We start from the raw sequence: 13,422 nt of genomic DNA on the forward strand, positions 1-13,422 counted from the left end.
ACACAGTTTATTGACTCGGATGGGGTTTTGTAGACTGCTGCTCTAGATGCCGTCTTACAACGTAGCTACTGATTTTTATGCCTCCCTCTTGCAGCAAATCTAGACACACTAGTCAGAGATGATGCCAGGGTCCACATTTGGCAGCGAATTCCATTATTGGTGAAACCAGATATGAGGATCTCATCACATGTGCCTTTCAGCAATATGGAATTCGGGGTACACCGCTTGCTCTTCATAAGGGCAAGTGCTCGGGTTAGGATGGGCTTTCCCCAGCCTTCTTTATCACCCATTGGAATGAGATTGGGGATCGCATTACCTTAGCACTATAGGGTGTTGGGACTCCGGTACTATGCTTGACTCACTTACAGAGGATCTTGTCCATCTCATTCCAAAGGCGGGTTGCAGAAATTTGATGTCAACATGGAGACCTATCACTCTCTTGGGCACCTTATATAAAATTTTGCAAAAGCAATTAGTTCATGATTACATCCCTTTCTTTCGAATCTCATTCATGACACCAAGACGGGCTTTGTGCATGGTGGGAGCACTTTTTATAATATCTTCTCTTTTTGGGAGGCTTTGGATTGGACTATGCATAGCAAGCAGAAACTAGCCATTCTACTCTTGTATGTTGAAAAAGCTTATGATAGAGTAGATTGGGGTTTCCTAGAGGGCACCCTTCATCATTTTGGATTCTTAGATGCATGGATTAGAGGGGTCTCCTCTTTATACAGATCAACCCACAGGCAGGTTCTTATCAAAGGGATCAGGAGAGAGAGATTTCAGATTGCTAGATCAGTCCGTCAAGGATGCCCTCTTGCCCCGTTTCTTTTTCTATTTGTGGTCGAAGCTATGAGCATTTTTCTCAAATCACAAGCTAATATTCTTGGGATAAAGATTCCCGTGAGGCATAATGAAAAACTTTTGGATTGTAAGTTGGTGGATGACACTACTTTTTTTTTTTAATGCCACTCCTCAAACACTTATTTATTTCAGGGCAGCCTTGGATTTATTTTGTATTGTAGCTGGTGCACACATGAATCAGAACAAATCCAATGTGGATCAGTGACGAGGAAACTCCAAATTGGGGGGCTAATTTGGATTTACTTGGATTAAGAGGGGTGTTCTGTCAGATATTTAGGATGCTAGGTTGGTATGGGTATCTCTTATTCACAACAATATGCTCCAGTGTTAGAAGGAAACTCCTTTTTTGAAGTTCAGCCAAATTGGACCTGGCTTTCAGGGTGGTAGTTTCTTGTTAACCAGGTTTTGTCGGCAAGGGCATTACCTTGCAAGTTTGTGGTAAGAGGACTTATTCCTAGGCAAGGGCCTTTGAAGGACTTCTTTATTTAATGCATATAGACATGTACCACTTCTTCAAGTGGAGACTAGATAGTCAGCACCTGGTGGATTTTTACTCCAGCCCCTTTCAGGTCTCCTTCCTCTCCCCTTATGGCTGCAGTTCTGAAAGCTTGGATCAACTTTAGAAATACTCTTTGAAGAGTTTCTCCAACTTTGTTGGAAGAGATTCATAGGCAGCCTGTCATGTGTGCATGGTAGACCACTTGGCCATTCACATTACATGTAGTGGTCCAAATGGAAGAGAGGCCCCACCTCCTCTGTAGATTCTTGGAAAGCTTTCAAAAAGTTTTCAGAGGATTGTAACCAACCAATGGTTAGCCATCTAAGAGGAAGTGCTGGGAGGACTCAGCCAAAAGATGCAGGCTTACCTGAGGCTTGGGGGGATACAGATGATAGGTAGGAGACTAGATAGTCAGCACCTGGTGGATTTTTACTTCAGCCCCTTTCAGGTCTCCTTCCTCTCCCCTTATGGCTGCAGTTCTGAAAGCTTGGATCAACTTTAGAAATACTCTTTGAAGAGTTTCTCCAACTTTTTTGGAAGAGATTGATAGGCAGCCTGTCATGTGTGCATGGCAGACCACTTGGCCATTCACATTACATGTAGTGGTCCAAATGGAAGAGAGGCCCCACCTCCTCTGTAGATTCTTGGAAAGCTTTCAAAAAGTTTTCAGTGGATTGTAGACAACAAATGGTTAGCCATCTGAGAGGAAGTGCTAGGAGGACTCAGCCAAAAGATGCAGCCTTACCTGAGGCTTGGGGGGATACAGATGATAGGTAGGCTCTATAGATTCCTAGAAAGCAACAAATGTCTAGCCATCTGAGAGAAAGTGCATGGAGGATTTAACACAAAGATGCAACCTTATCCGAGGCTTGGGGGGATACAGATGACAGGCAGGTTGTTTGCTCTACTTGGATAGGGGCTTTCTTGAGGACATGGATGCCACTTCAGGTCATAGCCCTTTGAGGGGCATACGAGGATGCATTGGTCTTTGATGTTAGGTCAGATGCCAGGCTATCTAGATATTCAGAGGGTATTCTATTGGGCATACCATTTCAGTTTGATAGGATCACAGGCAGGCCCTACTCCTCTTGTTGTTGCTGCTGCAGGAGTCCATTCAACATTGCTCATGGAATTGTAGACAGGCAAGGGTTACTTGGAAGGGAATTGCTAGGATCTTTAGTACCTTTGCTTCTTCCCATTTCTTTATGACTTGGTGGCTTGGCTTTCTCTGTTGGGCATTGGGTCTTCTATGAGAGGTGCGACTTTTCGTTTCGACGACACTTAGTTGAGTACTGCTTACTGGTTTATGTTCCCTTATCTTCTTTCAGACCTGTATATGATTCTCTAGATACCTCGAGGGAGATCCTGGCAAGTATTGCAGCATGGCATATCGGGAGAGCCATGTGCACAAAGGCAACGGATGGATCTCAGGTCCATCCCTCCCATATCATGGCCAGTATTTGGTGATTATAAATTAGGTCTATTTATAACCATGTAGACCTAATTTTGGTGATTATGCCGATAAATTTGTCATGTTAGCTAGACCATGCATGACATTCTTGTGATTCGTATCACTGCAAATCCTATCATGAGACCTCTTTGATGTGGCAGGTTCTTAGACAAGCATTTATGAGCAATGCTCTTGTTTGTATATGCTAATTTTTTTGTGGTAGAAAATCTTATTACTACATGTTATAGGTCATCACTACACTGACTTGTAATGTTTCATTGAAATCTTGATTTACTCCCATTTGTATGATTGACTTGCAGGTCAGAGCAGATAATATTGAAAAAAAGGAAATTTTTTACAACACTGCGAGTTTTGGCAGAGGTTATAGATAGTCTCACTAAAGATATGCCTCCTACAGAGGCCAGCAAACTGATCACTTCAGAGGCAAGTCATTGCTTTGATGTAAATGTTTTTCTTTAGGTCTATGGCATTCTTTCTTGTGCTAAACACTTTATTCTTTTGTTTTTTCCCCAAAAAAGGACTTCAATTAAATAACAATAAAACTTTAAGAGAAAAGCTCAAAGGGATCTTGTACATCATTCATAGCATAAGAAAACAAACACCCTGATAGGGCGAAATTAAACTCCTGTAAAAGAGCTAGGAAACATCCAAGGTTGAAAGAGCCACTTCAATCCTACATAGGACTTTGAAAGGAACGGTGAGCCACTCCACTCCTTGAGAAAACGTTGGCAGAGGTTTCCTAGGAAGACCTCTGAATGCTACCCCAAATGGCCACCAAGTGTGTACACTATTTCTCCATAAATTGGCCTATGTGTGTGCAGGGTGGACATGATGTTTGAGGGGAGGGGTTCCTATCCTTCCGGAGGTGTCACCGGAGGCCAAAGGCCACTGGCATGAGAAGCATGAGTGTTGCAATGCTCTAATGCAATGGATTGCACAAAGTGCACCGTGCAGTGGTGTGCGAGTATCGTATGCTATACTGCAGTGAATGACGACGTACGAGTGCACCATGCTAAATGACAATCACCTGCGAACTCCACAACATAAGCAGAATAAGAAAATCTCGTCCTACACTGGTGAAGAATCCCCATGTCGGGAAGAGACAAGAGCAATGAGAAAGTGACCAAGTTGGCCAAAGTACATATCACTGGACTAGTGTCTCCAGGTCACAAGTCGCAAGTCACAAGAATACACAGGTCTATCCCCATAGTAGACAGAGGGTACACACAAGTCTCTCCACACTCTCTCCTTAGCGAGCTCGTAGCTCTAGCCTCTATCTCTCCTCACACTCTCCTTTCTTCCACTCTAGTGCCGAATGCTGAATGCCCTCCCCTCTCCTCTCCCCTCTCCACCTTCTCCTTCATCCTCATCCCCCGCCTTGGAGAATCCCTTCTCCGCTGAGAATCCCCCCCTTTCTTCCCATTGGTCATCCTCTTATCTCCTTAGCTGTTGAGGATAGTCGTTGGGCCGCTGGCTCTCTTGATGGCTACGGCAACTTCCTGACTCCCTGACTCGCCAGCCTCTTCTAGTTAGGATGGTGTAAATTCTCCATGTGCAGGTGAGCTGGATCACCGCACCATTGCACCACTGAACCACTGTGTAAATGTAAATACTCCTGACTGCTCCATGTGCTAAGCTCACTCTTCATGTGCGCAGCTCTTGATGAGATCACTTTGGACATGATACTCCTGGTTGACCTGTGGTTGACATGTGTCAATACATGGTTGCCTCGGATAGTACTCCTGGATGAACCCGTGTGATCGCGTGGCTGACTTGTGTTGACACATGGTCAACATGCGGTCAACAGATGTCGTCATGTGGTCAACGCCTGTCGACAGGTGGTCGTCGTGTGGTAAGGTAACAGTTTCCCCCGCCGCTATCATTCACCGTCCTGGTGAATAGAAATGGAGGACGAATCTGTCAAAGAGAAAAAAATTAACTTACAAACCATTGATATGGTGATGGAGTAGGAAAAGGAAATGGTATAGACCATGTGGTTGGCCATGGGAGTAATCCAAGATTTGTATTAAGTTGAAACATGAAAAATAAACTGCTGCGTGATAAGAGACAGCATGGAAAATTGCAAAAAAAACTGAGTACATCTTGAGGTAAAACACTGATATTTACAATGAGGGCCAAGTAGCTTGGCAAAAATCTAACAGTGCAAAAAAAAAACCCAAACACCCATGTATCAAACCCTTGTATGAGATTACTGAGGGTGGTAATCAGCAGCATGTTCCTCTGCCTTCTCCTCTTCCGCTTTCGTATTTGGCTCTGTGGCCTTTTGCTCATCCCTTTGCTCTGGCTCAGTCATATGTATCTGTGGATGGGGTGCTTCCTACTCACACTCAAGTGTGTCCATCACATTTCTCATATTTTCATACTTGGCTTTATATCGGTGATATCGCCGGTAGTAATGATCTTTTTGCCCTTGCAAGGTGGACTGGGAAGTCTGGAGGGTGGCAAACTGCGTCCGAAGATCTGTGAATTCTTCCTCCACAGATGAATGCTTCTTTTCCAATTCAGCCACTCTGGATTCTGATTTTTCCTTGGCAATCTCGAAGGAAGACGACGACTCCTTTAATTGTGTAATCTCCTGGTGAAATCTGGTCACCTCTGTGACATGCTGGCTTTGCAAAGTTTCCAGAGCTGCTGCATGTTGGCTGCATAGTGTTGTCATTTCTGCTTCCCATTCCTGCTTGTGATTGTGGAGGCGATCCTCAAGGGCAGCCTGCTGAATGTTCCAAGCGATGTCAGGCTCATGTATTGCTGAGTCCTTCTCTTTTTGCCACCTTTCCTCTTGTTGTCCAAGTGTCACTTCTGTGGCGCGCTACTGGGCTGCCTGTGCTCTCTCGAATTCTAACTTCAAATGTTGCTGTTGAGAGAGGAGCTTATGAGCATAACCTGTGGAATTGAAGACCGCTGTCCCAAGCTGCGTGAAGGTGTCATCCACGATACGTTGAGCAAGATGCAGGGACCTTTACATCCACACATACCTATCGCTGTGATTCATCCTGTCTGCCAAATTAATCACGTCCCCCAATTCCTCAAACATGTCAAGGAGAGGTCCCTCTTCCTCGGTTGACAGGTTTCCTGTAGGTGCCGATTTGTCTAAGTGCACAAAACATGTCGAGGCCTTGGAGATCTTTCTGTTCTGTGCGAGGCATTCCTGCAAGGGAATGGTGAAGATTTGATTGAGATCCTCCTCTTTCCCACATAGTGGTGAGCATTTCTTGTGAAGGACAGATAGTAGTTGGCTGTAATCTTCATTCTGTTTTTCCACTAGGGAAATATTTGAAAGAGGTGGTCCTGATGAAGCAGCTATGTAAGCTGTGAACATATCATTCTCATGAAGGGGTGGGCAATCCACAGATTGGGGCAAAATCCCTCTCTCAAATACCTCCTCTGATGCTGAAGTGGTCGATGGAGGATCTTCTTGGGAGGGGCTCCCACTCCGGTCTTTGCTCCTGTCTCTGCCCTGTGGTGGTCGTGGTGGGGAGGCCAAAATGTGAAGTACTCCCTAGGATGACATCCCCTGAGAAAGCCTGTGGGAGTCAGGGCCCAGGGCTAAGATTCAGGTCCAACACTTAGTCCAACACTTGGTCAGAGGTCGCCTGAACTGTGGTGATGACTGCATCAGTGAAAGTGATAGGGAGGGAAGATGAAACAGCTGCAGTCCTTCGTAACAATACACCTGTCGAGGAAGTCCCTGGTACAACAGTCATATCTGGTACAACAGTCATCGTCACTGGTACAACAGGGGGTGTACCTGGTGCAATCCCTCCCACTGAAAGTTTGGAGATCCCTGGAGAAGCCTGAACAAGTGTGACTGATGGAGATGCAAGTCCGGGCACGGGCACTGGCGATGTGACTGATGTCACTGTAGCACAGGTAACATAATATACTGAAGAAGCTCCGATGCAGACTTCATCAGGTGGCGCTCGCTGAGGTGTCCTCCTGGTCGAAAGAGGAGAGGAGGCAGTTCCGGGGGGAGGGACACTGGAAGTGACAGTGAAAGAGATGGAAGAGGGGGTCACAGGAGGGGAGAGAGATGATGAGGGGAGGCGACCTGTGACAATGGAAGGAGGGTTGGCCTTCCACTGGTGAAGTAAGAAGGTGAGGTGGGGCCCACAAGTACAGGTATATGTGCCCCGACGCTTGTGGACTGTGTTACGGAAGGCAGAGTAGAAGAATGAGGCGAAATCGTAGGGAGTGACCGAGAGAATGGAGTCTAAGGCAGAATGGATCGCCTTGGTGATGAGGAAGTGGCCTGGGGCAGAGTAGAAGTGCGTGAACAAATACCTCGCTAAAAGCGCCTCTCGGCTTTTCCCTCGAGAACCTTCTTGCACTCATGTCCTCTGCGATGAGTTTTACACGTAGACAAGAAGGACATGAATGTGGGTAAGTCGGTGTGAGGTTGCAAAAAGGGAAGTGTGGGAAGACGGAGATATGTGGATACGAGACTAGGAGTGAACATGTGACGGGAATTCAGGAATCCAAATGTGTTTGTTGCTAAGTCATAAGACTGAATGAACACAGTACACATTTGGACGTCCACCTAGTGAAGTGTGACAGCATCAAACTCCATGAGAGACATGCAGGGTATCTCATCAGGTGACAAGATGCTAGACAGCTTGAGTGTGGGATCGAGGAAAGGTTTGAAAACCACCCGAATGATCGAGGAAGATGAAGCAGGGCGTGGAAGATCACAAGCTGTACTTTGTGGGGCCAAATCACCGCCACCAGTACTATGACCATTGTGCCCACTGGATGCCTTGGATGGTGTTTTGATTGTACCTGTGGGGGGCAGATAGTCAGAGCCTCCATGATCTGAATCAGAGGAACTCAAAAAAGGGGATAGCTCCTCATCTGATATGATAGTGATCCTGTTGGAGGGAGGTGAATCTACAGTTGCTCAAGGTCGTTTGGAAGTGCTCTGTGGTGTAGACCCGGCACCCATCTCATCAGTGGTGCATTTGCCAAGTGATGCCATGGAGGATGGTCCTGATCCTATTTTGTGGCCTGCCCGAGCCTGATGGAAGTCAACGAATAGAGTATCGCGGGGTAATATGGGTTTGTACTTGTGGCGAGGGGCATGGGTAGGCATGAACGATGGCGTCATATGGAGAGGAAAAGAGTGCGGAGGGGGTGTCGATGTCGAGGTCTAGAGAGGCAAGGAGGGAGGAGGAGGTGTTGATGTTGAGGTTAATAAGAGAGGAGCCCAGAATCTGCTACGAGAGAATTCCTTAGCAAAGCCACCAATGCAGGCCCATGCGTCGTATGGAGAGGAAAAGAGTGAGGAGGGGGTGTTGGTGGAGAGGTAGAGGAAGAGGACGGATGTAGAGTGATAGGGAGGGAGGGGTGACGAGGGGGGGGGAGGGGGGCAGGAACAAGGAGGGGAGAGGGGGTGACGCAGAGGGTGTAGGGAGGAGAAGGGGGGGAGAGTTGCGCAGGAGAGGGGGACGTAGGCAGGTAGAGGGAGAGAGGAGAGAGGGGGTTGCGCTGGAGAGGGGGGAGGCAGGTAGATGGAGAGGGGGGAGGGGCTGCGCAGGATAGAGGGGGAGGGGCAGGGTGGCAGGTAGAGGGAGAGGGGGGGGGGCCTGTTGCGCAAGAGAGGGGGGAGGCAGGTAGAGGGAGAGGGGGGAGGGGCAGGGTGGCAGGTAGAGGGAGAGAGGTGGGGGGGCTGTGCGCAGGAGAGGGCAAGTAGAGGGAGAGTGGGGAGGGGCTGCACAGGAGAAGGGGGGAGGGGCAGGGTGGCGGGTAGAGGGAGAGAGGGGGGGGGCTGTTGCGCAAGAGAGGGGGGGAGGCAGGTAGAGGGAGAGGGGGGAGAGGCAGGGTGGCGGGTAGAGGGAGAGAGGTGGGGGGGCTGTGCACAGGAGGGGGGGGAGGGCAGGTAGAGGGAGAGGGGGGAGGGGCAGGGTGGCGGGTAGAGGGAGAGAGGGGGGGGGGCTGTTGCGCAGGAGAGGTGGGAGGGCAGGTAGAGGGAGAGGGGGGAGGGGCTGCGCACGAGAGGGGCAGGGTGGCGGGTAGAGGGAGAGAGGGGGGGGGGGCTGTTGCCCAGGAGAGGGAGCTGTGTGGAGAGGGAGAGAGCTGGTTGCCAAGGAGGAAGGAGAGAGCTGGTTGCCAAGGAGAGGAGAGCTGGGAGGAGGATAGTTGGCTGCCAAACTAGCATGCTTTTGAGTGTGCTATGTAAGGGGTGGAGAGAACCGATGGAGGGGAGAGAGAGCCAAAAAGCAAATCCACCAAACTTAACCTTATTTACCAAAAATAGCATATCCACTAAATTTAGCATATTCGTCAAATTTACCATATTTGCCAAATTTAGCATATTCGCCACATTTAGCTAAGTGCCAAAAATAGGTTGGACGTGCATCGCCAGGATGATGGAAGATGGAAGATAAAGAGATGAGTGTGACAAAGGGTGGAGAGAGAAAGTATTGGTAGGAGAGAGGGGGGGGAGTGTCATAGGGTGGAGAGGAAGGTGTTTGTAAGAGAGAGGTAGGGAGTTGGACAAAGGGTGGAAAGAGAAGGGGTTTGTAAGAGGGAGGTGGGAGGTGGATAGAGGGTGGAAAGAGAAGGGTTTGTAAGAGAGAGGTAAGGGGTTGGACAGAGGGTGGAAAGAGAAGGGTTTTGTAAGAGGGAGGTGAGAGATGGACAGAAGGTGAAAAGAGAAGGGATTTGTAAGAGAGAGGTAGGGGGTTGGACAGAGGGTGGAAAGAGAAGGCTTTTGTAAGAGGGAGGTGGGAGGTGGACAGAAGGTGGAAAGAGAAGGGGTTTGTAAGAGAGAGATAGGGGGTTGGACAGAGGGTGGAAAGAGAAGGGATTTGTAAGAGAGAGGTAGAAGTTGGACAGAGGGTGGAAAGAGAAGGCTTTTGTAAGAGGGAGGTGGGAGGTGGACAGAAGGTGAAAAGAGAAGGGGTTTGTAAGAGAGAGGTAGGAACGGAGGGTGGAAAGAGAAGAGTTTTGTAAGAGAGAGGTAGAAGTTGGACAGAGGGTGGAAAGAGGTGTTTGTAAGAGAGAGATAGGGAGTTGGACAGAGGGTGGAAAGAGAAGGTTTTTGTAAGAGGGAGGTGGGGAGTTGGACATAGGGTGGAAAGAGAAGGTTTTTATAAGAGGGAGGTGGGGAGTTGGACAGAGGATGGAAAGAGAAGGGTTTTGTAAGAGAGAGGTAGAAGTTGGACAGAGGGTGGAAAGAGAAGGTGTTTGTAAGAGAGAGGTAGGGAGTTGGGCAGAGGGTGGAAAGAGGAGGGTTTTGTAAGAGAGAGGTAGGGAGTTGGACAGAGGGTGGAAAGAGGAGGGTTTTGTAAGAGAGAGGTGGGGAGTTGGACATAGGGTGGAAAGAGAAGGTTTTTATAAGAGGGAGGTGGGGAGTTGGACAGAGGGTGGAAAGAGAAGGTTTTTGTAAGAGGGAGGTGGGAGGTGGACAGAGGGTGGAAAGAGAAGGTGTTTGTAAGAGAGAGGTAGGGAGTTGGACAGAGGGTGGAAAGAGAAGGTTTTTGTAAGAGGGACGTGGGGAGTTGGACATAGGGTGGAAAGAGAAGGTTTTTGTAAGAGGAAGGTGGGGAGTTGGACAGAGGGTGGAAAGAGAAGGGTTTTGTAAGAGAGAGGTAGAAGTTGGACAGAGGGTGAAAAGAGAAGGTGTTTGTAAGAGAGAGGTAGGGAGTTGGACAGAGGATGGAAAGAGAAGGGTTTTGTAAGAGAGAGGTAGAAGTTGGACAGAGGGTGGAAAGAGAAGGTTTTTGTAAGAGGGAGATGGGGAGTTGGACAAAGGGTGGAAAGAGAAGGTTTTTGTAAGAGGGAGGTGGGAGATGGATAGAGGGTGGAAAGAGAAGGGGTTTGTAAGAGAGAGGTAGGGGGTTGGACAGAGGGTGGAAAGAGAAGGGTTTTGTAAGAGAGAGGTAGAAGTTGGACAGAGGATGGAAAGAGAAGGGGTTTGTAAGAGAGAGGTAGAAGGTTGGACAGAGGGTGGAAAGAGAAGGGTTTTGTAAGAGAGAGGTAGAAGTTGGACAGAGGGTGGAAAGAGAAGGGGTTTGTAAGAGAGAGGTAGAAGTTGAAGAGAAGGTAGAAAGAGAAGGAGTTTGTAAAACAGGATGAAAAGGGTAGGCCGTAGTTAGAGAGAGAAAGTGACACGGAGTGAAAAAAGGAGGTTGCATTTAAAGGGTGGTCATTTAGAGAGAGAAAGTGGCACAGGATGAAAAAAAGATCACACTTAGAGAGAGAAAGTGGCTCGGGGTGAAAAATGGAGGGCTCACTTAGAGAGAGAAGGTGACACTCGGGTGGAAAGAGAAGGATCCATGTAGAGAGAGAAAGTGGCACCAAGGGGAGAGAGGAGGAGCCATGTAGAGAGAGAAAGTGGCACCACAGGCAGAGAGGACCCTTGTAGAAAGAGAAAGTGGCCCTCAGAGGGAGAAGATGTCACCAGAAAGGAGAAGGTAAGAGTGTATATGGAAGGACTAGGAGGGTGTTTCCTCATTGATCATGGTACCTCTTGATGTGTGACCCATTCACTGGTGCAGGTAGGAGTCTGTCTTCCAAAGTGGCCAAGTAGACTCCGCCACTTGGGATAAGCTTGGCAATGAAAAATGGATCTGTCCAACCACTTACAAACTTAGGTTTGTGTTTGAGAAACTTACTGAAATACAAGAGTATTAAATCTCCAACTTTGAAATTTCTTTTTCTAAGGTTCCGGTCATGCCAAGCTTTTTGTCGTTTCTACCACACTTCTTGAGTGAAAACTACTTCACGTCGATGCTCTGCTAGTGCTTCCAAATCCCACAAGCGTTCCATTGTGCAGGCTTCAAAGTTGTCATTTTTTTCTAGAAGAATCCTGTGGGTGTCAAGATGAAATTCATAAGGCATAACGGCCTCCAGTACATAAACCAGCTCGAAGGGTGAATACCCAGTACTCGCCTTGTAAGCAGTTCGATAGGCAAATAAAGCAGCTGGAAGTATGTCGTCCCAATCGGCCAAAGAACTTAGGCAAAGTCGATGCACGATCCCGCACATTGTGCGATTTGAGCTCTCAGCTAGACCATTGGCACGTGGGTAATAGGGAGATGAAAATTTGTGAACTATTTGTAGCAGGTGAACTAGTGCAGCAATGGTGTCATTTAGGAAGTGAGACCCTCTATCACTCATCAACTCAACAGGACAACCAAACCGAGAGATGATCTGGTCATATAGAAATGTGCCTACTACCTGGGCTGTCCAGTTCTTGACTGCCTTGGCTTCGACCCATTTGGTTCCATAGTCGGTGGCAAGCAGAGCATACTTGTTCCTTCGGCGTGTTGCAGGAGAGATGGGTCCAATGAAATCCAATCCCCAGCGATAGAAGGGAGGCATCGGAGTGAATGGTTTGAGAGGGAGATACTCACGCCTTATAGGCTTGGGGTGATGCAGTCTCCCAGCCCTCACCACAATGTCGAATTCAAACTCTTGAAAAAGAAGAATCCATCTGCTTATCCGGCCATCAAGAGTAGGCTTATTCAATAAATACTTAAGAGCTTGATGATCAGTGATGATCACAAACTTGTTGCCCAAGAGGTAGTGACGATACTTGGTCATGGCATAAACCATGCCGAGGCCCTCCCTTTCTGTGGTACTGTAATTGCGTTCTGCTCCATTGAGTTGTCGACTCGCAAAGTAGATCGGCAAATCAATCTTGGTATCCTGGTTAGGTTGAGCCAGTATAACACCTATTGCCCACCCACTAGCATCCGCATGGACATGAAAAATTACATCCCAATCGGGCTGCTTGAGGATGGGGGCCTTCACGAGGTGATGCTTCAAATCATCAAAGGCTAGCTGTTGTGGGGTGGCCCAAACAAAAGATCGGTCTTGATGTAGGATTTCTGTCAGTGCAATGGCAATGTCGACATAGAAATGTATGAACCTTTGGTAATATCCTACATGCCCTAAGAAGGACTTTACCTCTTTGGGTGTACGAGGGATGGGCAATGAGATGATCACCTCTACCTTTGCGGGGTCCGTGGTCATGCCCTCAGCAGAAACAATATGACCAAGGAGAACCCCTCGGAGGGCGAGAAAGAAACATTTGTCAAAGTTCAAACACAAGCGCACTTCTCTGCACTTATCAAAGACCCATCTCAACTTATGTAGATGATCATTTTGTATGGCCGAATCAAGATGGGAGGCCGATTTACCATTAAAAACAGAGAAGTCGTCTAGAAATACCTCAAGAAACTTGCCGATATTCTCTTGGAAGAGTTTGGTTACAAGTCGTTGAAAGGTTGCCGGGGCATTACATAGTCCAAAGGGCATCATTCGGTAGGCGTATGTTCCCCATTGAGTGACAAAGGTAGTCTTGGGTTGATCCTGTTCTTTCAGTCGGATTTGGTTGTACCCGCTATATCCATCCATGAATGAGTATAAAGCATGTCCTGCCACTGTCTCCAACACTCTATCTGTGAAGGGAAGGGGGAACCTATCACGTCATGTTGCAGCATTCAAACTCCGATAGTCAACACATATTCTAAGTTTGCCGGTCTCTCTTTTGGGTACAATGACAATTCCGCTGACCCAATCGGAGTAATCCACTGGGTAGATTAATCATGCTTGCTCCATTTTC

The sequence above is a fragment of the Dipteris shenzhenensis genome, chromosome 14 (assembly GCF_047967505.1).
Source record: "Dipteris shenzhenensis isolate YYH24624 ecotype China chromosome 14, Dip_SZ_1.0, whole genome shotgun sequence".
Lineage (NCBI taxonomy): Eukaryota > Viridiplantae > Streptophyta > Polypodiopsida > Gleicheniales > Dipteridaceae > Dipteris > Dipteris shenzhenensis.